This window comes from Balaenoptera borealis (assembly GCF_965194805.1).
Source record: "Balaenoptera borealis genome assembly, chromosome: 5".
NCBI classification, from domain to species: Eukaryota; Metazoa; Chordata; class Mammalia; order Artiodactyla; family Balaenopteridae; genus Balaenoptera; species Balaenoptera borealis.
Window position 1 is genome coordinate 27,115,421 of NC_138862.1, and position 24,870 is coordinate 27,140,290.

A 24,870-nucleotide genomic window follows, 5' to 3' on the forward strand; every position below is an offset into this window, starting at 1 on the left:
TTCTGAAATTTTCTAGCTCCTTAATTGCATTTTCAGAAAATATACTTTGCTATAAATATTCTGAGTGTGGCTCCCTTTCTTTTATTCTAAAGTACTTCATTTATTCAGCAGTTCAGCTGCAGCCTCAGCTATTCAGCAGAATGAAGGTGGAGATACAACATGCTCAGTACAATTTCTGATTTCTATTTAGCTTTAACCAAGCAGAGTTGTATTGCTTTGCTCTTGTCATAGTAAGACAACAACAACAACAAAAACAAAAACAAAAACAAAGACAAAACACCCCACAAAAGCATAGTAACAAACAGCAATAAGCATTTCTTTCTCCTATGGGTTGTCTGGGCTGTACTGCTAATGTCATTTGGGCTTGTTCACACGTCCATATTTTGACTTAGAGTGTGCTCTGCTCACATGTCTCTCCTCCACTTGGACCAGTGGGATAACCAGGGGTTTTCTTCTCATGGCAATGACAGAAGCCAGAGAGAGTAAGTAGAAAACAGATATCCTGACACAATCACCTCATTCAATTGGCGAAAGCAAGCCACATGTTGAAACCCAAAGTTACGAGTCAGTAAAATGTGCCCCCTCCTTTAGCAAGAGAAATTAAAAAGCCACATGACAAAGGGCAAATATAAAATCTGAAAGTCAAGAGGAAATATAAAATTGAGTTCTCCCAGAAGCTATCTATGGAATAAGGTTAACTCAGTAGGTTTAGGGTGTTCAAACCCTCCACATGCCAGAGAAAGGCCTGGTTCCCAATTAGATTCTGTGAAATAACCTCTTAGCCCTTGGAATATATGGTCTGAGAAGAGTGTCTTTGTATGCCTCGGGCTTTGGACCACACCAATTTGTTCTTGCTAATGCTGATTTATGGTGGATGTTTGCTTTTGTTTGCCTTGGGCCCTGAGCCAGGATGTATCCGTTTCAACTCTGGAGGGGTTGGAGACTGAATAGCTCAAGTCAGTCATGTGGAGACTCCATGCATATGTGACTATCCCCTGGTAAATTACCCTGGTGAGTTTCACTGGTTGGTAATATTTTGTCGGGATGGTAAACATCTTGAGAATGGGAACAGCAGTTTTATCTAGCTTCTGGGTAGTTATAATGATTAAATGAGATAGTATGTGTGATATGCTTAGAATAGTGGCTGACACTGTTCTAATAATAAAACCTGTATAATGGCTTGTTAAATAAAACCATTTGGTGTGTACAGGAAAGCCAGAATTTGGAAACTGCAAACATATATCAAACGTCATAGTTGGGGTGATGAAGTTAAAGCAAACAACCAGAGTCAAGAGGCAAAGAAATCTGGAGCGAATAAATAAAAGAAGTATACACACATGCACACACCTCACAAAGAATGAAGTAGATGGAAGGAAATTGGTTTGGTTTAAGATGTAGACCCTAGTCTAAGCAAATGTTTTAGAAATTCACCTTGTTGGGTTCTGACCTAGAGAAAAGTAGAATTAAAAGTTTAGAGCCTGGCAAATAAATTCCTCCTGCCACCTCCTTATATTTCATTTTGCAGAAAGTTTTTTTTTTTTTTGAAATTTGGAATTTTATTTAGTTTTTTTTTTATACAGCAGGTTCTTATTAGTCATCAATTTATACACATCAGTGTACACATGTCAATCCCAATTGCCCAATTCATCACACCACCACCCCCACCCCCTGCCGCTTTCCCCCCTTGGTGTCCATACGTTCGTTCTCTACATCTGTGTCTCAATTTCTGCCCTGCAAACCGGTTCATCTGTACCATTTTTCTAGGTTCCACATATATGCGTTAATATACGATATTTGTTTTTCTCTTTCTGACTTACTTCACTCTGTGTGACAGTCTCTAGATCCATCCCGTCTCAACAAATGACTCAATTTTGTTCCTTTTTATGGCTGAGTAATATTCCATTGTATATATGTACCATATCTTCTTTATCCATTTGTCTGTCGATGGGCATTTAGGTTGCTTCCATGACCTGGCTATTGTAAATAGTGCTGCCATGAACATTGGGGTGCATGTATCTTTTTGAATTATGGTTTTCTCAGGGGGTATGCCCAGTAGTGGGATTGCTGGATCATATGGTAATTTTATTTTTAGTTTTTTAAGGAACCTCCATACTGTTCTCCATAGTGGCTGTATCAATTTACATTGCCACCAACAGTGCAAGAGGGTTCCCTTTTCTCCACACCCTCTCCAGCATTTGTTGTTTGTAGATTTTCAGATGACGCCCATTCTAACTTGTGTGAGGTGGTACTTCATTGTAGTTCTGATTTGCATTTCTCTAATAATTAGTGATGTTGAGCAGCTTTTTATGTGCTTCTTCTTGGCCATCTGTATGTCTTCTTTGGAGAAATGTCTCTTTAGGTCTTCTGCCCATTTTTGGATTGGGTTGTTTGTTTTTTTAATATTGAGCTGCATGAGCTGTTTATATATTTTGGAGATTAATCCTTTGTCCATTGATTTGTTTGCAAATATCTTCCCCCATTCTGAGGGTTGTCTTTTCGTCTTGTTTATGGTTTCCTTTGCTGTGCAAAAGCTTTGAAGTTTCATTAGGTCACCTTTGTTGATTTTTGTTTTTATTTCCATTACTCTAGGAGGTGGATCAAAAAAGATCTTCCTGTGATTTATGTCAAAGAGTGTTCTTCCTGTGTTTTCCTCTGAGAGTTTTATAGTGTCTGGTCTTACATTTAGGTCTCTAATCCATTTTGAGTTTATTTTTGTGTATGGTGTTAGGGAGTGTTCTAATTTCATTCTTTTACATGTAGCTGTCCAGTTTTCCCAGCACCACTTATTGAAGAGACAGTCTTTTGTCCATTGTATATCTTTGCCTCCTTTGTCATAGATTAGGTGACCATAGGTGCATGGGTTTATCTCTGGGCTTTCTATCTTGTTCCACTGATCTATGTTTCTGTTTATGTGCCAGTACCATATTGTCTTGATTACTGTAGCTTTGTAGTATTGTCTGAAATCAGGGAGACTGATTCCTCCTGCTCCGTTTTTTTTCCCTCAAGACTGCTTTGGCTATTCGGGGTCTTTTGTGGCTCCACACAAATTTTAAGATTTTTTTGTTCTAGTCCTGTAAAAAATGCCATTGGTAGTTTGATAGGGATTGCACTGAATATGTAGATTGCTTTGGGTAGTATAGTCATTTTCACAATGTTAATTCTTCCTATCCAAGAACATGGTATATCTCTCCATCTGTTTCTATCATCTTTAATTTCTTTCATCAGTGTCTTTATAGTGTTCTGCATACAGGTCTTTTGTCTCCCTAGGTAGGTTTATTCCTATGTATTTTATTCTTTTTGTGGCAATGAAAAATGGGAGTGTTTCCTTAATTTCTCTTTCAGCTTTTTCATCATTAGTGTATAGGAATGCAAGAGATTTCTGTGCATTAATTTTGTATCCTGCAACTTTACCAAATTCATTGATTAGCTCTGGTAGTTTTCTGGTGGCATCTTTAGGATTCTCTATGTATAGTATCATGTCATCTGCAAACAGTGACACTTTTACTTCTTCTTTTCCAATTTGCGTTCCTTTTATTTCTTTTTCTTCTCTGATTGCCGTGGCTAGGACTTCCAAAACTATGTTGAATAATAGTGGTGAGAGTGGACATCCTTGTCTTGTTCCTGATCTTAGAGGAAATGCTTTCAGTTTTTCACCATTGAGAATGATGTTTGCTGTAGATTTGTCATATATTGCCTTTATTATGTTGAGGTAGGTTCCCTCTATGCCCACTTTCTGGAGAGTTTTTACCATCAGTGGGTGTTGAATTTTGTCAAAAGCTTTTTCTGCAATTATTGAGATCATATGGTTTTTCTTCTTCAATTTTTTATATATGGTGTATCACATTGACTGATCTGAGTATATTGAAGAATCCTTGCATCCCTGGGATAAATCCCACTTGATCATGGTTTATGATCCTTTTAATGTTTTGTTGGATCCTGTTTGCTAGTATTTTGTTGAGGATTTTTTCATCTATATTCATCAGGGATATTGGTCTGTAATTTTCTTTTTTTGTAGTATCTTTGTCTGGTTTTCGTATCAGGGTGATGGTGGCCTCATAGAATGAGTTTGGGAGTGGTCCTTCCTCTGTAATTTTTTGGAAGAGTTTGAGAAGGATTGTTGTTAGCTCTTCTCTAAATGTTTGATAGATTACATCCGTGAAGCCATCTGGTCTTGGACTTTTGTTTGTTGGAAGATTTTTAATCACAGTTTCAATTTCATTACTTGTGTTTGGTCTGTTCATATTTTCTATTTCTTCCTGGTTCAGTCTTGGAAGGTTATACCTTTCTAAGAATTTTTCCATTTCTTCCTGGTTGCCCATTTTATTGGCATAGAGTTGCTTGTAGTAGTCTCTTAGGATGCTTTGTATTTCTGCAGTGTCTGCTGTAACTTCTCCTTTTTCATTTCTAATTTTATTGATTTGAGTCCTCTCCCTCTTTTTCTTGATGAGTCTGGCTAATAGTTTATCAATTTTGTTTATCTTCTCTAAGAACCAGCTTTTAGTTTTATTGATCTTTGCTATTGTTTTCTTTGTTTCTATTTCATTTATTTCTGCCCTGATCTTTATGATTTCTTTCCTTCTGCTAACTTTGGATTTTGTTTGTTCTTCTTTCTCTAGGCCCTTTAGGTGTAAGGTTAGATTGTTTATTTGAGATTTTTCTTATTTTTTGAGGTAGGCTTATATAGCTATAAATTCCCTCTTAGAACTGCTTTTGCTGCATCCCATAGGTTTTGGATCATAGTGTTTTCATTGTCATTTGTCTCTAGGTATTTTTTGATTTCCCCTTTGATTTCTTCAGTGATCTCTTGGTTATTTAGTGATGTATTGTTTAGCCTCCACGTGTTTGTGTGTTTTACTTTTTTTCCCTGTAATTCATTTCTTATCTCATAGCATTGTGGTCAGAAATGATGCTTGATATGATTTCAGTTTTCTTAAATTAACTGAGGCCTGATTTGTGACCCAAGGAGTAATCTATCCTGGCGAATGTTCCGTGCGCAGTTGAGAAGAAAGTGTAATCTGCTGTTTTTGGATGGAATGTCCTATAAATATCAATTAAATCTATCTGGCCTATTGTGTCATTTAAAGCTTCTGTTTCCTTATTTATTTTCATTTTGGATGATCTGTCCATTGGTGTAAGTGACGTGTTAAAGTCCCCCACTATTATTGTGTTACTGTCGATTTTCTCTTTTATAGCTGTTAGCAGTTGTCTTATGTATTGAGGTGCTCCAATGTTGGGTGCATATATATATATAATTGTTATATCTTCTTCTTGGATTGATCCCTTGATCATTATGTAGTGTCCTTCCTTGTCTCTTGTAACATTCTTTGTTTTAAAGTCTATTTTATCTGATATGAGTCTTGCTACTCCAGCTTTCTTTTGATTTCCATTTGCATGGAATATCTTTTTCCATCCCCTCAATTTCATTCTGTATGTGTCCCTAGGTCTGAAGTGGGTCTCTTGTAGACAGCATATATATGGGTCTTGTTTTTGTATCCATTCAGCAAGCCTATATCTTTTGGCTGGAGCATTTAATCCATTCACGTTTAAGGTAATTATCGATATGTATGTTCCTATGACCATTTTCTTAATTGTTTTGGGTTTCTTTTTGTAGGTCCTTTTCTTCCATTGTGTTTCCCACTTAGAGAAGTTCCTTTAACATTTGTTGTAGAGCTGGTTTGGTGGTGCTGAATTCTCTTAGCTTTTGCTTGTCTGTAAAGCTTTTGATTTCTCCATCAAATCTAAATGAGATCCTTGCCGGGTAGAGTAATCTTGGTTGTAGTTTCTTCTCTTTCATCACTTTAAATATATCATGCCACTCCCTTCTGGCTTGTAGAGATTCTGGTGAGAAATCAGCTGTTTACCTTATGGGAGTTCCCTTGTATGTTATTTGTCATTTTTCCCTTGCTGCTTTCAATAATTTTTCTTTGTCTTTAATATTTGCCAATTTGATTATTATGTGTTTCGGCATGTTTCTCCTTGGGTTTATCCTGTTTGGGACTCTCTGCACTTCCTGGGCTTGAGTGGCTATTTCCTTTCCCATGTTAGGGAAGTTTTCATCTATAATCTCTTCAAATATTTTCTCTGGTCCTTTCTCTCTGTCTTCTCCTTCTGGGACCCCTATAATGTGAATGTTGTTGCATTTAATGTTGTCCCAGAGGTCTCTTAGGCTGTCTTCATTTCTTTTCATTCTTTTTTCTTTATTCTGTTCTGCAGCAATGAATTCCACCATTCTGTCTTCCAGGTCACTTATCCGTTCTTTTGCTTCAGTTATTCTGCTATTGATTCCTTCTAGTGTAGTTGTCATTTCAGTTATTGTATTGTTCATCTCTGTTTGTTTGTTCTTTAATTCTTCTTGGTCTTTGTTAAACATGTCTTGCATCTTCTTCATCTTTGCATCCATTCTTTTTCCGAGGTCCTGGATCATCTTCACTATCATTATTCTGAAATTTTTTTCTGGAAGGTTGCCTATCTCCACTTCATTTAGTTGTTTTTCTGGGGTTTTATCTTTTATCTTCATCTGGTACATAGCCCTCTGCCTTTTCATCTTATCTATCTTTCTGTGAATGTGGTTTTTGTTCCACAGGCTGCAGGATTGTAGTTCTTCTTGCTTCTGCTGTCTGCCCTCTGGTTGATGCAGCTATCTAAGAGGCTTGTTGCAGAAAGTTTTTATAAAGCTGTGGCAGCACCAGTGGTGACTTTGGTGAAGGGAGTGCTGTCTTTCTCCTCAAAGCTATGTTAAATTTCTATGAAATTTATGTAAATACAATGATCTAGTTATATACAAGCAGCTTCAAAAGAAACTCCCTAATTTTCTGCCCTGCAATCATCTTTTCCACCCCAATCCTTCCTATGTATAAGTTCTGGAGCTGCTGTGTAAGTTTTAGAACATAGTATAATAAGACATGATTGTCCCTTAATTTGTTGTGGAGTTTATCATTATGTATTAATAATGCCAAAGAAGGAACAGTCTGAGAAATTAAGGAAAGCACGGGTTTTTTGGTAGGGCAATTGAGAAAGACAGCTCTACAAATCTAATGTCATTCGAAGTGTCTAAGAAATTGTAGACATTAAATATTTCCTCTGGTCCATGGGTATCATTATCTTATTCGGTAGCAACTATGAATTTTGCAGGATAAGCCTTCTATCTAGCTGATCATTGCCTCCTTTCCTATCTTATTGGGTACATGTTCACCCTTTTTACTTGCTAAATATTTTTTATAATATATACATATTAGCTCCTGATTCCGTAAGTCTGAATCTTCTGGGATTTTATTTCTTCCAGGTGGTAAAATCATTCTTCTTCCTTAATTCCTGGGGCTTTCCTGTGAGTAGGAGAAGAGAAAAAGGAGTAAGTTCAATGTAAAGCTGACATTACCTCTATTCATCCACCAAATGTCAGGAAAAGAGAGAGGAGAATATTTGAACACTTCATCTCATAGTAAGAGGGAGAACAGAGACTGCGTATTTTGTGTGTTCCATTCACAACCATCAAGTGCTCTGAAACTGTTTCTGTATGGAAAGTAGTCACTCTCTCAAAACCAAGAAAAGGATACAAAGGTGCACCATCTAGTAAGGTACAGGAACTGAACAGATGGAAATTTCTTTCACTTAATTGGGTTCAGAGGCTCTGAGGAAATGCAGAAAAAGTAATTTGAAGGAGGTCAGCCTGGGAGGAAATCAGTTTCATGGTTAAAGGGAATGAATTTACCATGTAAGAAACATCATAAATATAAGAACTATACCCTAAGAAATACTATCTAGTGTCAGCAGCATCAGTTATGTCTCCTAACATTCAAGAGGAACAAAAAAACTCCCCTGAATTTAGGAAGTCTTCCTTATTTCAGATTTTATTCTTTAAATCTGTGAAGTTATGGTTCAGATGGGATTTTGGGTGGCCATAAAGTGTGTCCACATAAGGAGGCATCTACTTAGGGTGACAGATTATGATGTTGAACTTAAAGATCATGGATTCTGCAATTCTGTAACCAGTCTCTCTCTCATAGGTCTGTTTATGGAAATCAGATTATAGAAAAAAAAAATAAAACCATATGTCTTGGAATGGCAAATGCAGAGATTGTGAGTTAGAGTCCCATTCTTTGCAAATAAACTGCTCTGTGCCTTTGGACAGGCTGCCTAATTGTTTAATGCCTTCCAATTTCTCATGTATAAAATCTAAGATCCAAATTCATCCTATATAAATCTCAGAAACCTAATGATGAAATGGTCCTTGCATTGCTATTGAGGTTTAGAAAGGGAATCACTCACTATCATGGAAATCACAAAAAATTATAAAGGAGGATAAATAATGGAATCCCATTCTCTACCTGTATTAGCACCTAACACCTTCCTTGGGTCATTTTTAGGACCTCCCTTGAGAACAATTTTGATTCTAGTTGGTAATGAAACATATTTCTCCAATTCATTCCTTTGATATTTTAATTTTAAGGTTAGATTTTTCTAGTGAAAATACTTTTCATAAAGTTTAAAAACGGTTTCTAAAGAATGCTTGAAATAACATATATCTCACAAAAGGAAATGGAATAAATGTTTTTAATGCCAATTTAAGAGAAGGTTAAAAGCACAGTAACAATTCTTGATCCCTCATTAGTTAAAAATGAATTGTAGCTAGTTTGTAAGATAATTGAAACTATCTTTAAGTTTTTAAGTGAGTCTCATTTTAATCATTTTATTTTTAAAATTTATTTTTATTTATTTACCTATTTTTTACTTTTGGCTGCATTGGGTCTTTGGTGCTGCGCGTGGCTTTCTCTAGTTGCAGCAAGTGGGGGCTACTTTTCACTGAGGTGCGTGGGCTTCTCATTGTGGCGGCTTCTCTTGTTGTGGAGCATGGGCTCTAGGTGCGTGGGCTTCAGTAGTTGTGGCTTGTGGGCTCTAGAGCACAGTCTCAGTAGTTGTGGTGCATGGGCTTAGTTGCTCCACGGCATGTGGATCTTCCCAGACCAGGGATCGAACCCGTGTGCCCTGTATTGGCAGGCGGATTCTTAAACACTGTGCCACCAGGGGAGTCCTCATTTTAATCATTTTAAAACAAAATATTTTTGAAATGAATAGCACTCCCTACATTTTATGTTGAAGTACATTGGGCATTATTTAATTTCTTCTTGATAACTGATAACTTACAGTTATTGATATGATCCTAAGTTATTTTTATGCTCGAATTCAGATATTCTCTTCTGGCAGGTCTCTTGATCTTATTTAAATGACCAGGCTCCTAAGCTTAGTGCCTTAAATGGGCTCCTCATTTTTTATCTCTCCCCTTGTTACAGGTCATCATTATTAGATGTTACTTCTTACTGCTATAGTGTACCTTCTGGTACTCTCCATTTCTTTTTAATTTGTTGTATCTAAACTTCTGTAGACCAGGAATCTCAAAGTTAATGAAACTAGTCGAATAAGATCAACTTTTACAAAAATTTTAGACTTGAAATTCAAGATGAGAAAGATGAGTGTTAAGGAATGTACCACGAGGAAATGGATTCTGACACATAGAAATAAAGAATAGCATGCTGCACAGAAGCAGTGATGGCATAAATCAAGGGCTAAGGAATCTTTCACAAATAACACGCTAATTTACCTGCTTCAGGGGCAGCTTGCAAATAATGGAAATGCAAAACAGTTTGTGTTTGAGGAACACAGCAGTTGCACTCAAGTTGCAGAAACTTAAATATAGTTTCGTATTTATAAGTTTTGAAAATTAAAAGGATAAATAGCTCCTCTCCTTTGCAAGTAGCCCAGGGTCATTTTCAAATACAAAAAAATACAGAAGAAGTAATGAGGAGGAGCTGGGGTAAAGTCACCATACATTCATCAAAAACTATTTGATGAGCATCTGCTGTGGGTGAGGCACTTTGCTAGGCATTAGGGATACAGCAGTGAATGAGGCAGACAGGCTCTCCTGAAAATTATTGCCCTTCTTGGAACTTTAAAGAATGTTTAAAAATGTTAACATTAGGGGTACTAAGTGAGGAATATATGGAAACTCTGTGAACTGTTTTTGAAACTTCTACAGAAGGCTATAATTTGTTCAAAAGAAAAAGAAGTATAATGGCATTTATGACATGACAAGTTCAGGATGTATTAGGAATGTTTGATGAATGAAGAAGATCTGGTGGTCCAGGAGAAAAAGAGGTCAGTTAAATCCAGGCAGAGGAATTAGTATATGGAATGGATCTGCTGTGGAAGACAGTACTGATGTATGAGTGAAAATGAATGACATTTAGGGTGACTGGAGCATGGAGAGTGAGAGGTGAAGTGATGCCAGCTCACTTGGCCATTCCATCATGGACCAGTGCTCTAATGAAGATGCTGATGACAAGGATGCTGGTGACAATGTTTTTGGAAAACCAGAGCTGCTGAGTTTTAACATGTAATCTTGGTCTGATCCTTCCTCCTGAGTTACTGATGTAAAGCTGCTGCTCAGCCAAGCTTTACATTATACTTTACTCACTTCCCTTCACCCATAGCCAAGCAACTAGATTTTGCCAGGAGAATGTGAGCCTATAGGAAATTGTCAGTTATCACATGGAAGATACTCTCCTATCATTAAACACCTAGTGTGTTAAGTCACTAACATTTTGCTTTTGTTTATTCCAGTAGCTAGGGTTGCCTTAACCAACAGAGATATTAAAACTTTTTTAGGGTTTGGTGTTGAGAATCCTGAAGTTTCTAGACCATGAAACAACCCTGGTATGTGGATCTTTGTTCTTACTCCTTCAGGCATGCTTATCTTTTGCTTTAATTTAACAATTATTTGTTGAGTATCAACTGTAAGCAAGAAAGACAACATAGTAAAGTAGAAAGAGCCCTGAATTTGGGATGGGATGAGCAACATTCAGACTCTTTCACTTACTGCTAGCTGAACAATATTACAGAGCATACTTATCCTGAACCCCAGTTTTGCTTGATGCATGTGAATAGTAAGTAGGCTCCATACAGTTCTTTACGTTTTTCAAATATTTCTGTTTACATTATTTAATTTATTTCTTCAAAGAACTCTTTATTTGGCATAAATATTATCACACTGCACTCTCCTTTTACTGACACCAGCATTTTATAAATAAGAAATCTCAAATTGGTGATGTTAAACAATTTTGCCAAAGTCATATGGCTGATAAATATTGTAGCCAGGATCTTCATATAGGTCTTCTGACTCAAAATCCCATGCTTATTCCTCTTCCGAGTAGCATCTCATCACTTACAGAACATGAGAATAACATCAGGAAAAATGTAAAAGAATTACATGAAAACTGACCTGATATTCATGATCTATTTTCCTTTCTGAGTTTTTAGCCTCAATTTTTATTGGCCTTCACTTCATGTGATTATGCTCAAAACTCTATATTAGAAAAACACATGTGTTCTCAAGTCTCTTGATGTGCCTACAGTTTATAGGAAATGCAGTTACAAAGGAGACAAGAAATTAGGTGATGGGTATGTGAGGTTCATTATATTAGTCTCTACTTATTGCATGATTGAAAACTTTGTAATCAAAAGTTAAGAATAAAACAAACATGAAGGGCAACAAAACTTTTGTACATAGATCCATCTCTCTCCTTTGCTTCTCAGCTAAACTTCTTGCAAGAACAACAGTATCACTTCCTCATTCTCCATTCACTGTGCACATATCTGCAGCCTGTCTCCAGTCTCCTCCAGAGCTTTGAAACTGAAAAATGGTCACTAATAAACTCTGTATTTTTTCAATTGAAGTATAGTTGATTTATGTTTCAGGTGTAGAGCAAAGTGATTCAGTTATATATATATATTCTTTTGCATCCTTTCAGGTTCTTTTCCATTGTAGATCATTACAAGATATTGAATATAGTTCCCTGTGTTATACAGTAGGTCCTTGTTGTATATCTATTTTATATATAGCAGCGTGTATCTGTTAATCCAAAATTCCCAATTTATCCCTCCCCCCCCCACAATAAACTCTGTATTGACAGTTATACAAGGTAAGTTTCAGAGATCTGCTCTACAACATCATGCCTACAATTAGCAATAAGATAATTATGCACTTAAAAATTTGTTAAGAGGGTAGGTCTCATGTTAAATGTTCTTACCACAAATACAAACAAACAAACAAGGAGACACAAGAAAGATATCGGAGGTGATAGATGTTTATTAACTTGATTATAGTGATGGTAACAGGAGTGTGTATGTGTATATATATATATATATACTCACCAAATTGTGTAGATTAATTATGTACAGTTTTTTATAGAAATTATACCATAATAAAACTGGAAGAAAGAAGAAAATGCATGGAGATCCAGTAAGAATAAAATATCTTAGAAGAAGAAGAGTTTGAAGGAGGTTTTCATTTTTAATTTTGTGAGAGAGAGAGAAAGAAAAGAAGAGGTGTAAGCATGAGATGTAGGACTTTAGGGAGAGAAGTGAATGAGGAGGAATTTTAGAAAGTTTTTATGTGTGTTGGAAAACGTAATTTCTACTTTGCTGCCTCCTTATGAGACATTCAGTAAAGTTTATCTTACTTGAAGAAAAAATTCAGGGATAACCCTAAATCCTTATTTCACTTGATATTTCTTTAACATTTACTATCGTTGCCCAATGTTGAGGCACACAATATTTTCTGAATATAAATTTTTTTTCTCTTGGATTTTATGATAGGAAATGAAAAATATTCTCTTTGTTTTTTCTTCTCAGCTCCACTGGCTGGCTCTTTCCCTGCTTTTGCCATTAATGTAGATCTTCCCCATATGTCCACCTTTGGCCCTCTTCTCTTTCAGGCTTCACACAGAATAATCTCAATCTTGTCTGCTCTTTTCCCCATCCACAGCTCCTAGTTCCACAGAGAGCTGACGATCCCCAAATGTGTCTTCTCACTCTAGATCTTGATTCTGCATTGTATACTAGCTATTGGATCACTCCATTTGTGTATCCCTCAGGAAACTCAAACTCAACATGTTTGTGATAGTTTTAAATCATGTTCACACATTTTTTGATATTCCTCCCTTCAAGAGTTGAGGCTTAATTACCCACACTTGGAATATGGGCTGGACTTAGTAACTCGCTTCCAATGAACAGAACATGGTGACTTCTGAGACTAGGCCATACAGACATAACCACTTCCTTCTTGTTCTCTCTCTTGTATCACTAGCTTTGGGGCAAGCTAGCTGTCCTGTTGTTAGGACACTCAATCACTGATGGAGGGACCAGGAGGTGAGGAACTGGGGCCTCCTGCCACTCACCTCCATGGGTGAGTTTGGAAGGAGATTTTCAGTTCCGGACTATCCTTCAGATGCCTGTAGCTCTGGTCAACATCTTGATTGCAACCTAATGAGAGACTCTGACCCAGCATCACCTTGGGAAGAACTGCTGAGTTCCTGACCCACAGACACCATGAGATAATAAATGTTATTGTTTTAAGTCACTATGTTTTGAAGTAATTTGTTGTGAAATAATAGATAACCAGAAGGTGTCTGAAACCAAACTCATTATTGTTTTCACTTTACACATCTGTCTCTTTTCCTTCATTTTTACATGCTAAAGCCAGGAACATCCATTGTCCTCACTTTCCACGGACAGCCAGTAGGTCTGGCCATTTTAACATCCATAGTTTGGATGCCTCTGTGAGGTTGTTACTACTCAGCACCACATTATACGGCCTCTTCATCTGCCACTTGTCATTAAGACCTTTTCAACATGGGTTGTCTTACTCCTTACCAAAATATTCTCCATATTGGTCTCTGAGAATTCCTGTCTAAATGTAATAAAGATTTATTTCTGTGCTTAAAAATTTTAAATATCTACCCCATTTTTTATCACTTAAAATAATGGTTTCCAAATATTGTGGACAAATTGCATGAGGAAATGTGGGATATTAAGGTGAGCGCTATTCTGAAAACTAAATTCAGCATAAAGGACAATCTTTTAAAATGATATAATCTCAGAATGTAATTTTAGTATTCTAAGAAATAGAAGAGTAGTTGCTCATTGTTTTTATTGTTGTTGTTTTCAGTGTCCTTATGTGGCAATATAAAGGATGACTCCAATTTAAGAAAACAGTTTTTTGGTTCATGAAATCCAATAAAATTAAATTGTGTATCTGATCTTTCACCACTCCCATGAATGATCATTATATAGTAGAGTCTCTAAGCGTATGTAGCTATTCCATGCCTCTATGTCTTTGAATGGTTTAGTTATTCTACTTGGAATGGTTTTCCCCTGGACTAGTTAGAAAACTTCTGCTTATTCCTCAAAACCTGCCTCATTAACCTCTCCTCTGTGAAACTCTTTCTGTTCTATTAAAGTGGAATTGATTACTCTTTGTGTAGTTGTACCTAGTATATTTATATTACTAAAATTAACTTGTTATTTTGACATTTGTTTACATGCCCACCTCTCACCCTAGACTGGTAGCTCTTTAATTGGCAGAATCATGTTCGTGTGCAGTATTAAAACATTACGGGGAAGATAAGGTTGGATAAGGCATGTCACTTTATTCAAGGAACTAGAACCTCTTAAGGAAAATAAAATATGTATTTAAATAGCTATAACAAAAATGAATATCATGATGGTGAAACAAACTGCTAATGTAATTCCGAGAAAGAGAATTTCCAACTAGGATGATTGGGAAAGGCTTCAAATAGGAGCTAGATTATGAACTGGATGTGGAAGGATATTTGGGATTTTTGAGATCAGGGAAGATATTCCACGTGGGAGGAAAGACCAAATGTATCTTGGAGTTTGAAAGAATGTTGAGTCTTCCATTTTGACTGATGTATAGTGTTGATGCCATAGAACAATGAGAAACAACAGTTTAGAAATATAAATGGGGCTAAGTGTAGAAAACTTTTAATGCTAGGCTGAGAAATTCAGGTGAAAATGGGGAGCTATAGAAACCTGTGTGCAGGAGGAGTTAAGAAGACTAATTTGGAGGCAACAGCAGGATTGTGAAGAGTAAACCTGGGTGTGATGAGACTATGAGGGGACATAGTACAGTAGTCTAAGCAAGAAACAAGTAGGGTCTGCAATACAGTGAAAACAGTGGGAATAGAAATGGGGTGAGGATGCTGGAGACAACTAATTACATACGGAAAATGGAGAAGAAAAAAGAGGGAAACCATATTTGGATGTTTTGAAACTGTGCTATTTGAAGAAATAGAAATTATGATGTGTTGAAAGGGTAAAGGGTTCTATTAATCTGAACTTATATGTCTTGCATAATTCCTCCCCTTCCCCCCCCACCCCGCCCACACACACACAAAAGCTGTTTGAGGCAACAGTGCAATGACCAAGATGGGATAAAATGTGCTGAAATATCTCATTTAAAAATGAATTTAACAGTAGTTGATAATAGTGTAAAGTTTAAATCCAAAAGACATATTCTTTTTATTTTTAAAGTGTCTATCACATCCGCCCCACTTTCTCCTCAACCACCCTAGTTTTGGTAAGAATTACTATTATTTTTTGCCAAATGGCAAAACATGTGGAAGAGGCAATCTGGGAATACGCAGTCCTAGCTGACCTTGCAAATGCCACAGATATATGGTCAAACTCAGGCCAGATTAACCAAACCTGGCCCAGACCAGCAACTGTCTATCAGAATTGTGAGCTAATCAACTGATTGTTGTTTAAACTACTAAGTGTTGGAAGAGATAACTAATACAGTCATCTTATTCCTTTTTTTAACATCTATTTAAAGTATAATTGCTTTACAATGGTGTGTCAGTTTCTGCTTTATAACAAAGTGAATCAGTTATACATATACATGTGACCCCATATCTCTTCCCTCTTGCATCTCCCTCCCTCACACCCTCCCTATCTCACCCCTCTAGGTGGTCACAAAGCACCAAGCTGATCTCCCTGTGCTATGCGGCTGCTTCCCACTAGCTGTTTTACGTTTGGTAGTGTATATATGTCCATGCCACTCTCTCACTTTGTCCCAGCTAACCCTTCCCCCTCCCCGTATCATCAAGTCCATTCTCTAGTAGGTCTGCATCTTTATTCCTGTCTTGCCCCTAGGTTCTTCTAACCATTTTCTTTTTCTTTCTTTTAGATTCCATATATATCTGTTAGCATGTGGTATTTGTTTTCCTCTTTCTGACTTACTTCACTCTGTATGACAGACTCTAGGTCCATCCACCTCACTACAAATAACTCAGTTTCGTTCCTTTTTATGGTTGTTTGTTGTTTTGATATTGAGCTGCATGAGTTGCTTGTATGTTTGGAGATTAATCCTTAGTCAGTTGCTTCATTTGCAAATATTATCTCCCATTCTGAGGCTTGTCTTTTCGTCTTGTTTATGGTTTCCTGTGCTGTGCAAAAGCTTTTAAGTTTCATTAGGTCCCATTTGTTTATTTTTGTTTTTATTTCCATTTCTCTAGGAGGTGGGTCAAAAAGGATTTTGCTGTGATTTATGTCATAGAGTGTTCTGCCTATGTTTTCCTCTAAGAGTTTGATGGTGTCTGGCCTTACATTTAGGTCTTTAATCCATTTTGAGTTTATTTTTGTGTATGGTGTTAGGGAGTGTTCTAATTTCATTCTTCTACATGTAGCTGTCCAGTTTTCCCAGCACCACTTATTGAAGAGGCTGTCTTTTCTCCACTGTATATTCTTGCCTCCTTTACCAAAGATAAGGCGACCATATGTGTGTGCTTTATTATGTTGAGGAAAGTTCCCTCTATGCCTACTTTCTGGAGGGTTTTTATCATAAATCGGTGTTGAATTTTGTCAAAAGCTTTCTCTGCATCTATTGAGATGGTCATATGGTTTTTCTCCTTCAATTTGTTAGTATGGTGTATCATGTTGATTGATTTGCATATATTGAAGAATCCTTGCATTCCTGGGATAAACCCCACTTGATCATAATGTATGATCCTTTTAATGTGCTGTTGGATTCTGTTTGCTAGTATTTTGTTGAGGATTTTTGCATCTGTGTTCATCAGTGATATTGGCCTGTAGTTTTCTTTCTTTGTGACATCTTTGTCTGGTTTTGGTATCAGAGTGATGGTGGCCTCGTAGAATGAGTTTGGGAGTGTTCCTCCCTCTGCTATATTTTGGAAGAGTTTGAGAAGGATAGGTGTTAGCTCTTCTCTAAATGTTTGATAGAATTCACCTGTGAAGCCATCTGGTCCTGGGCTTTTGTTTGTTGGAAGACTTTTAATCACAGTTTCAATTTCAGTGCTTGTGATCAGTCTGTTCATATTTTATATTTCTTCCTGGTTCAGTCTCAGAAGGTTGTACATTTCTAAGAATTTGTACATTTCTTCCAGGTTGTCCATTTTATTGGCATATAGTTGCTTGTAGTAATCTCTCATGATCCTTTGTATTTCTGCAGTGTCAGTTGTTACTTCTCCGTTTTCATTTCTAAATCTGTTGATTTGAGTCTTCTCCCTTTTTTTCTTGACAAGTCTGGCTAATGGTTTATCAATTTTGTTTATCTTCTCAAAGAACCAGCTTTTAGTTTTATTGACCTTTGCTATTGTTTCCTTCATTTCTTTTTCATTTATTTCTGATCTGATCTTTATGATTTCTTTCCTTCTGCTAACTTTGGGGTTTTTTTGTTCTTCTTTCTCTAATTGCTTTAGGTGTAAAGTTTGTTTATTTGAGATGTTTCTTGTTTCTTAATGTAGGCTTGTATAACTATAATCTTCCCTCTTAGAAGTGCTTTTGCTGCATCCCATAGGTTTTGGGTCATTGTGTTTTCATTGTCATTTGTTTCTAGGTATATTTTGATTTTCTCTTTGATTTCTTCAGTGATCTCTTGGTTATTAAGCAGTGTGTTGTTTAACCTGCATGTGTTTGTATTTCTTACAGATTTTTTCCTGTAATTGATATCTAGTCTCATAGCACTGTGGTTAGAAAAGATACTTGATACGATTTCAATTTTCTTAAGTTTACCAAGGCTTGATTTGTGACCCAAGATATCATCTATCTGGAAGAATGTTCCATGAGCACTTGAGAAGAATGTGTATTCTTCTCTTTTTGGATGTAACGTCCTATAAATATCAACTAAGTCCATCTTGTTTAATGTATCATTTAAAGCTTTTGTTTCCTTTTTTATTTTCATTTTGGATGATCTGTCAATTGGTGAAAGTGGGGCATTAACGTCCCCTACTATGATTGTGTTACTGTTGATTTCCCCTATTATGGATGTTAGTATTTGCCTTATGTATTGAGGTGCTCCTATGTTGGGTGCGTAAATATTTACAATTGTTATATCTTCTTCTTGGATTGATCCCTTGATCATTATGTAGTGTCCTTCTTTGTCTCTTAATAGTCTTTGTTTTAGAGTCTATTTTGTCTGATATGAGAATTGCTACTCCAGCTTTCTTTTCATTTCCATTTGCATGGAATATCTTTTTCCATCCCCCCACTTTCATTCTGTATGTGTGCCTAGGTCTGAAGTGGGTCTCTTGTAGACAGCATATATATGGGTCTTGTTTTTGTATCCATTCAACCAGTCTATGTCTTTTGGTGGGAGCATTTAATCCATTTACATTTAAGGTAACTATCGATATGTATGTTCCTATTACCATTTTCTTAATTGTTTTGGGTTTATTATTGTAGGTCTTTTCCTTTTCTTGTGTTTCCTGCCTAGAGAAGTTCCTTTAGCATTTGTTTTAAAGCTGGGTTGGTGGTGCTGAATTCCCTTAGCTTTTGCTTGTCTGTAAAGCTTTTAATTTCTCCGTCAAATCTGAATGAGATCCTTACTGGGTAGAGTAATCGTGGCTGTAGGTTTTTCTCTTTCATCACTTTAAATATGTCCTGCCACTGTCTTCTGGCTTGCAGAGCTTCTGCTGATAGATCAGCTGTTAACCTTATGGGGATTACCTTCTGTGTTACTTGTTGTTTTTCCCTTGCTGCTTTTAATATTTTTTCTTTGTATTTAATTTTTGATAGTTTGATTAATATGTGTCTTGGCGTGTTTCTCCTTGGATTTATCCTGTATGGGACTCTCTGTGCTTCCTGGACTTGATTAACTATTTCCTTTCCCATATTAGGGACGTTTTCAACTATACTCTCTTCAAATAGTTTCTCAGTCCCTTTCTTTTTCTCTTCTTCTTCTTGGACCCCTATAATTCCAATGTTGGTGTGTTTATGTTGTCCCAGAGTTCTCTGAGGTTGTCCTCAGTTCTTTTCATTCTTTTTTCTTTATTCTGCTCTGTAGTAGTTATTTACACTATTTTATCTTCCAGGTCACTTATCCGTTCTTCTGCCTCAGTTATTCCGCTATTGATCTAGAGAATTTTTAGTTTCATTTATTGTGTTGTTCATCATTGTTTATTTGCTCTTTAGTTCTTCTAGGTCCTTGTTAAACATTTCTTGTATTTTCTCTATTCTATTTCGAAGATTTTGGATCACTTTTACTATCATTACTCTGAAATCTTTTTCAGGTAGACTGCCTATTTCCTCTTCATTTGTTAGGTCTGGTGGGTTTTTGCCTTGCTCCTTCATCTGCTGTGTGTTTTTCTGTCTTCTCATTTTGCTTAACTTACCGTGTTTGGGGTCTCGTTTTCGCAGGTTGCAGGTTTGTAGTTCCCGTTGTTTTTGGTGTCTGTCCCCAGTGGCTAAGGTTGGTTCAGTGGGTTGTGTAGGCTTCCTGGTGGAGGGGACTAGTGCCTGTGTTCTGGTGAATGAGGCTGGATCTTGTCTTTCTGTTGGGCAGGTCCACGTCTGGTGGTGTGTTTTGGGGTGTCTGTGGCCTTATTATGATTTTAGGCAGCCTCTCTGCTAATGGATGGGGTTGTGTTCCTGTCTTGCTAGTTGTTTGGCATAGGTTGTCCTGCATTGTAGCTTGCTGGTCATTGAGTGAAGCTGGGTCTTGGTGTTGAGATGGAGATCTCTGGGAGATTTTTGCCGTTTGATATTACGTGGAGCTGGGAGATCTCTTGTGGATCAGTGTCCTGAACTTGGCTCTCCCACCTCAGAGGCACAGCCCTGATGCCTGGCTGGAGCACCAAGAGCCTTTCATCCACACAGCTCAGAATAAAAGGGACAAAAAGTAGAAAGAAAGAAGGAAAGAAGATAAAATAAAATAATTAAAATAAAAAATAATTATTAAGAAAAAAATTTTAAAAAGTAAAAAAAAAAAAAAAAAGGACAGACAGAACCCTAGGACAAATGGTAAAAGCAAAGCTATACAGACAAAATCACACACAGAAGCATAGACATACACACTCACAAAAAGAGAAAAAGGGGAAAAAATATATATATCGTTGTTCCCAAAGTCCACCTCCTCAATTTGGGATGATTCTTTGTCTATTCAGGTATTCCACAGATGCAGGTACATCAAGTTGATTGTGGAGATTTAATCTGCTGCTCCTGAGGCTGCTGGGAGTGATTTCCCTTTCTCTTCTTTGTTCGCACAGCTTCTGCATTTCAGCTTTGATTTGGCCCCACCTCTGCGTGTAGGTCGCCTGAGGGCGTCTGTTCTTCACTCAGACAGGACGGGGTTAAAGGAGCAGCTGCTTCGGGGGCTCTGGCTCACCCAGGCCGCGGGGAGGGAGGCGTACGGAGGAGGTGGGGCGAGCCTGCATGGCAGAGGCCGACGTGACGTTGCACCAGCCTGAGGTGCGCCGTGAGTTCTCCCGGGGAAGTTGTCCCTGGATCACGGGACCCTGGCAGTGGCGGGCTGCACAGGCTCCCGGGAGGGGCGGTGTGGAGAGTGACCTGTGCTCACACACAGGCTTTTTGGAGGCGGCAGCAGCAGCCTTAGCGTCCCATGCCCGTCTCTGGTGTCTGTGCTGATCGCCGCGGCTCGCGTCCGTCTCTGGAGCTCCTTTAAGCGGCACTCTGAATCCCCTCTCCTCATGCACCAGAAAATAAAGAGGCAAGAAAAAGTCTCTTGCCTCTTCGGCAGCTCCAGACCTTTTCCCGGACTCCCTCCCGGCCAGCTGTGGCGCACTAGCCCCCTTCAGGCTGTGTTCACGCCGCCAACCCCAGTCCTCTCCCTGGGATCCAACGGAAGCCCGAGCCTCAGCTCCCAGCCCCGCCCGCCCCGGCAGGTGAGCAGAGAAGCCTCTCGGGCTGGTGAGTGCTGCTCGGCGCCGAGCCTCCGTGTGGGAATCTCTCTGCTTGGCCCTCCGCACCCCTGTTTCTGTGCTCTCCTCCGTGGCTCCACCATCAGCAGTCTCCACCCGCGAAGGGGCTCCTAGTGCGTGGAAACCTTTCCTTCTTCACAGCTCCCTCCCACTGGTGCAGGCCCCATCTGTGTTCTTTTGTCTCTGTTTTTTCTTTTTTCTTTTGCCCTACCCAGGTACGTGGGGAGTTTCTTGCCTTTTGGGAGGTCTGAGGTCTTCTGCCAGCATTCAGTAGGTGTTCTATAGGAGTGGTTCCACATGTAGATGTATTTCTGATGTATTTGTGGGGAGGAAGGTGATCTCCGTGTCTCACTCTTCCGCCATCTTGAAGCTCCTCTCTTATTCCTTCTTGTATTATAAGACTTGCCTAATTTTATCCACTAGATTGCCCCAGGGCAGGGACTGTCTTTTCTTAGCCGTCTTTATACAGTGACTATTCCAGGACTTTCCAATAAATATTTGTTGAATTTAATCCTAATGTTATTAGAAAATGTTGGCATTTCCCCCCAAACTTGAATTAAATCAAGGAAAAACATTTGAAAACCTCTGGGTAGTTGTGAGCTTTGCCCAGTCTTTGTCTAAATGGGATTGATGGTTGATAGACACTGACTAGCATTTTCTGTTACTTAATTTTTTCAAAAAGATTTTCATTTGTCAGAATTTGAGCTAATGTTTTTCCATTTCAAAATCATATTTTAACTCCTAGTTCGATTTTGTACAGAGTTACCTTTTGGCTCTCATGTAAAGTAAAAGTTTTCTAAAAGGCACAGCACTATATTTAATAGCTAGTGCTAGGCAGAGGCAACCAGAGCATTACTGAAATCAAATAATTGGCCAGAAGGGACTCAGCCTGGAAGCATTTTGGATTAAAACTGTTCTCTTCACTGCTGTCTGGGACAATATATTTCAAATAAAACTGCTTTACATAAAAGTTCTGTTACAATTCTATCCTATAGAGATTTTTCTCTTCTCACAAAACATCTAGAGTGTTTTTCCAATAAAAAACAGAGTTAGGATTGCTTGATCTTCTTTCACATTAACTTCACATATTTCCCATGATAAAATTAAAAGTAGCTCACCTGTTTTACCCATTGTGTTGGAGTGCCTTTATATAAATACATTAGGAGGGTTTATAGTTATATATATGTGTATATTTAATATATGAGTCTATAGCTACTAGGGCATTTGTGGGATGGGAGAGGGTCTTAAATAGCAAAGAAAAAAACATCTTAGAGGAATACATACTTGTTAAAATTTACTTGAGTTCTGCTGAAACGTTATTATTTCAGAAAATGCACTAGAGGAGGAAAATATTCACTTCTGAAATATTTGAAAATCTGAAATTAAAAGAGAATGTTTCAAAGACCATATACATATCTAGACAGTTTAAACTTTATCAATATGTGTATATAATTTTGACATATTTTACCAGTAAGAATTCCATTGAAGCCTGTAAATGTAGAAAATGAGAGCCATATTCCTTAAATTGTTGCAGCATAGCTCCTTAAAAAGTGATAGCACAGAGGGTCACTGCTTTTTAAAAAAATGAGGAATTAAAGAGTTTCTTTAGGTCCTAATAGGTACACTTGGAGCCATGTCTGTATTCTCAACTTCCATTTTCCCCTAATTCTTTTGGAAGATGGTTAATGTAGAACTTTCCTTTTCTTTTCTTTCTCTTCAAAACCAGGTTTGATATGTGATCCTGATGGAATGAGATAATGAGAAAGGAGAAAATATGGTTCAGAAAGGGGAAGTTGAAGCAAAGCTTTTAAAAAAGTAAGTTATTTATTTTTTGTTAATTTATTGCTAAAGTAGTTAGAGGCTCCTCTTTTACCTCAGTCAACAGAAGTAGTCTCTTGAAACCTGAAAAGATGTCAAAAGGAAACATTAGGGAAAATTACTAGGGTTGAGATTACATTTTGGCAGTTGTAGGAATTTATCAGCGTGAAATGACTTGGATAGGAATCATGGAAATGTAGTTAAAATAAGTGTGGTTATTGTATGTATTTTCTCTTAAAAATCACTTCGTTTTTAATGCTAGAAAGAAAAGATTGGTATGAGAAGGTTGTAAGCAGAATTCAAAGCAATTAAATTTCAGGGACATAGACCTTATTAATAAGGGATTTGTGAAAATTGGATCAAGACGGCTTAAATTTTAGAATTTTCTCCTATATTATTTTGAAAAAATTGAAACAAAAATTTACAGTATAATATTACAAATACCCATATAACCTTTACCTTGATTCACCAACCTTTAATATTTTGCCATATCTCTCTCTCCACGTCCTTTTAAAAAAATAACTTTCAAAACTGCAATGGTGATATCAAGACACTTGACCCTTAAGTATTACAGCAGGTAACTCTGACATGATCACACTCAAGAAATTTAATATTAATATAGCAATAGCTAATACACAATCCATACTCATATTTACCCCATTGAGCCCCAAATGTTCTTTTTTAATTTTCAACTCAGTATCTGATTAATGTTCTTATAGTATATTTGTTTGTCATATTTCTTTAAATTCCTTTAGTTTAAGACAGTCACTTTACACTTTTTGTTTTTTATGATTATGATATTTTTGAAGAACCCAGGTTAGTGGGCTTGTAAACTCTCTCACAATCTGGGTTTGCCTAATTGCTTCTTTATGATTAGATTCAAGTTGAACATTTTGTCAAGAATAGTAATACCTAGATAATATGCTAATTAGCTTGATTGTGGTGATCATTTCACATTGTATACAAAAATCATACATCAAGTTGTGTATCTTAGATATATACAACTTTCATTTGTCAATTACACCTTAATAAAGCTAAAAAAATTTTAAAAAAAGAATATTACCTAAATAATGTTTTGTACTTCCCACTGCACCAAATCAAAAGGATAATGATATCTGGTTTTTTTTCCTCTTATTGGTGATCCTAGAGTTGATCACTTGCTTAAGATGGTTATCTACAAGATCTCGCTGTTGTAAAGGTGCTTTTCCTACTTGATAATTAATGTACATACTATATGCTGATACTTTGAAATTATATTAGTAGCCTGATCTTCAACAATTTATCAGCCAATAGTTTTAGTACCTATTGATAACTAAACCATTACTTTGATATTTGAAAATGATCTAAGTCTTTTAATTCTGCCATTCTACATTAATTAACTGGCATTATTCTACAAAGAAGAACTTCTACTTACTCACCCTTTTACTATAGTTATGGACTCCTGGATTCTTTTTTATTGAAGACCTTAAAACCTATTATCATTTATTTTGATATTTACATTAGTCTAAAATTATCCAGTGAGATATCTTTCAACTGGGTCCGTGCCCTATTGATATGTCCCTAATTAATACTTAATTCTTCAGTAATCATGCTAGTCTGCATCATCCAGATCCCTAATTTACGAATAAAGGATTTATTACCAATTGTTCCAAAGATTGAGATCTGACACCCTCAGCTGTCTGCCCTCTTTGGGAATTGTCCTTAGCTGAAGATAGCTGCCTTTTTCAAGATTATATTCCCTTTCTGGTGTGAGGGTGTGTGTGTGGGGGGGGCGGGGGAAGAGAGAGCTAGGAACCTGCATCTGATAACTGGTCAATGAAGGCATAGAAAAGCCTTGCTTCTTCTTTTCAATTTGGTACAACTCGGAAGAGTCATGCCAGCTTCAGAGCTCCATGTGAATTTGGCTAAGGGCTTGTTGTGACTACATCACAGACCAAATTTTTCCTCCTCCCAAATTTGCTTTTGTTCCCTTCTCCCACTGTTACTGATCCCAAGAGCATTCCTTAATGGACTTCCAATTTGTTAA

At 37.2% G+C, this 24,870-nt stretch overlaps 1 protein-coding gene across 5 annotated transcripts in view; it reads left to right on the plus strand.

Annotated features, from left to right (window-relative positions):
• The window catches only part of LOC309628702 (uncharacterized protein), a 701,358-nt gene that overhangs the window by 313,608 nt on the left and 362,880 nt on the right, over positions 1 to 24,870 (plus strand). For 2 of the 5 annotated variants that reach the window (XR_014244637.1, XR_014244638.1), the window contains exon 3: positions 22,753 to 22,841. The exons of the other annotated variants lie outside the window; for them this stretch is intronic. The gene's annotated coding sequence lies outside the window, so the exon portion shown is untranslated. The remainder of the gene's footprint in view (positions 1 to 22,752; positions 22,842 to 24,870) is intronic. 5 annotated transcript variants of the gene reach the window in all.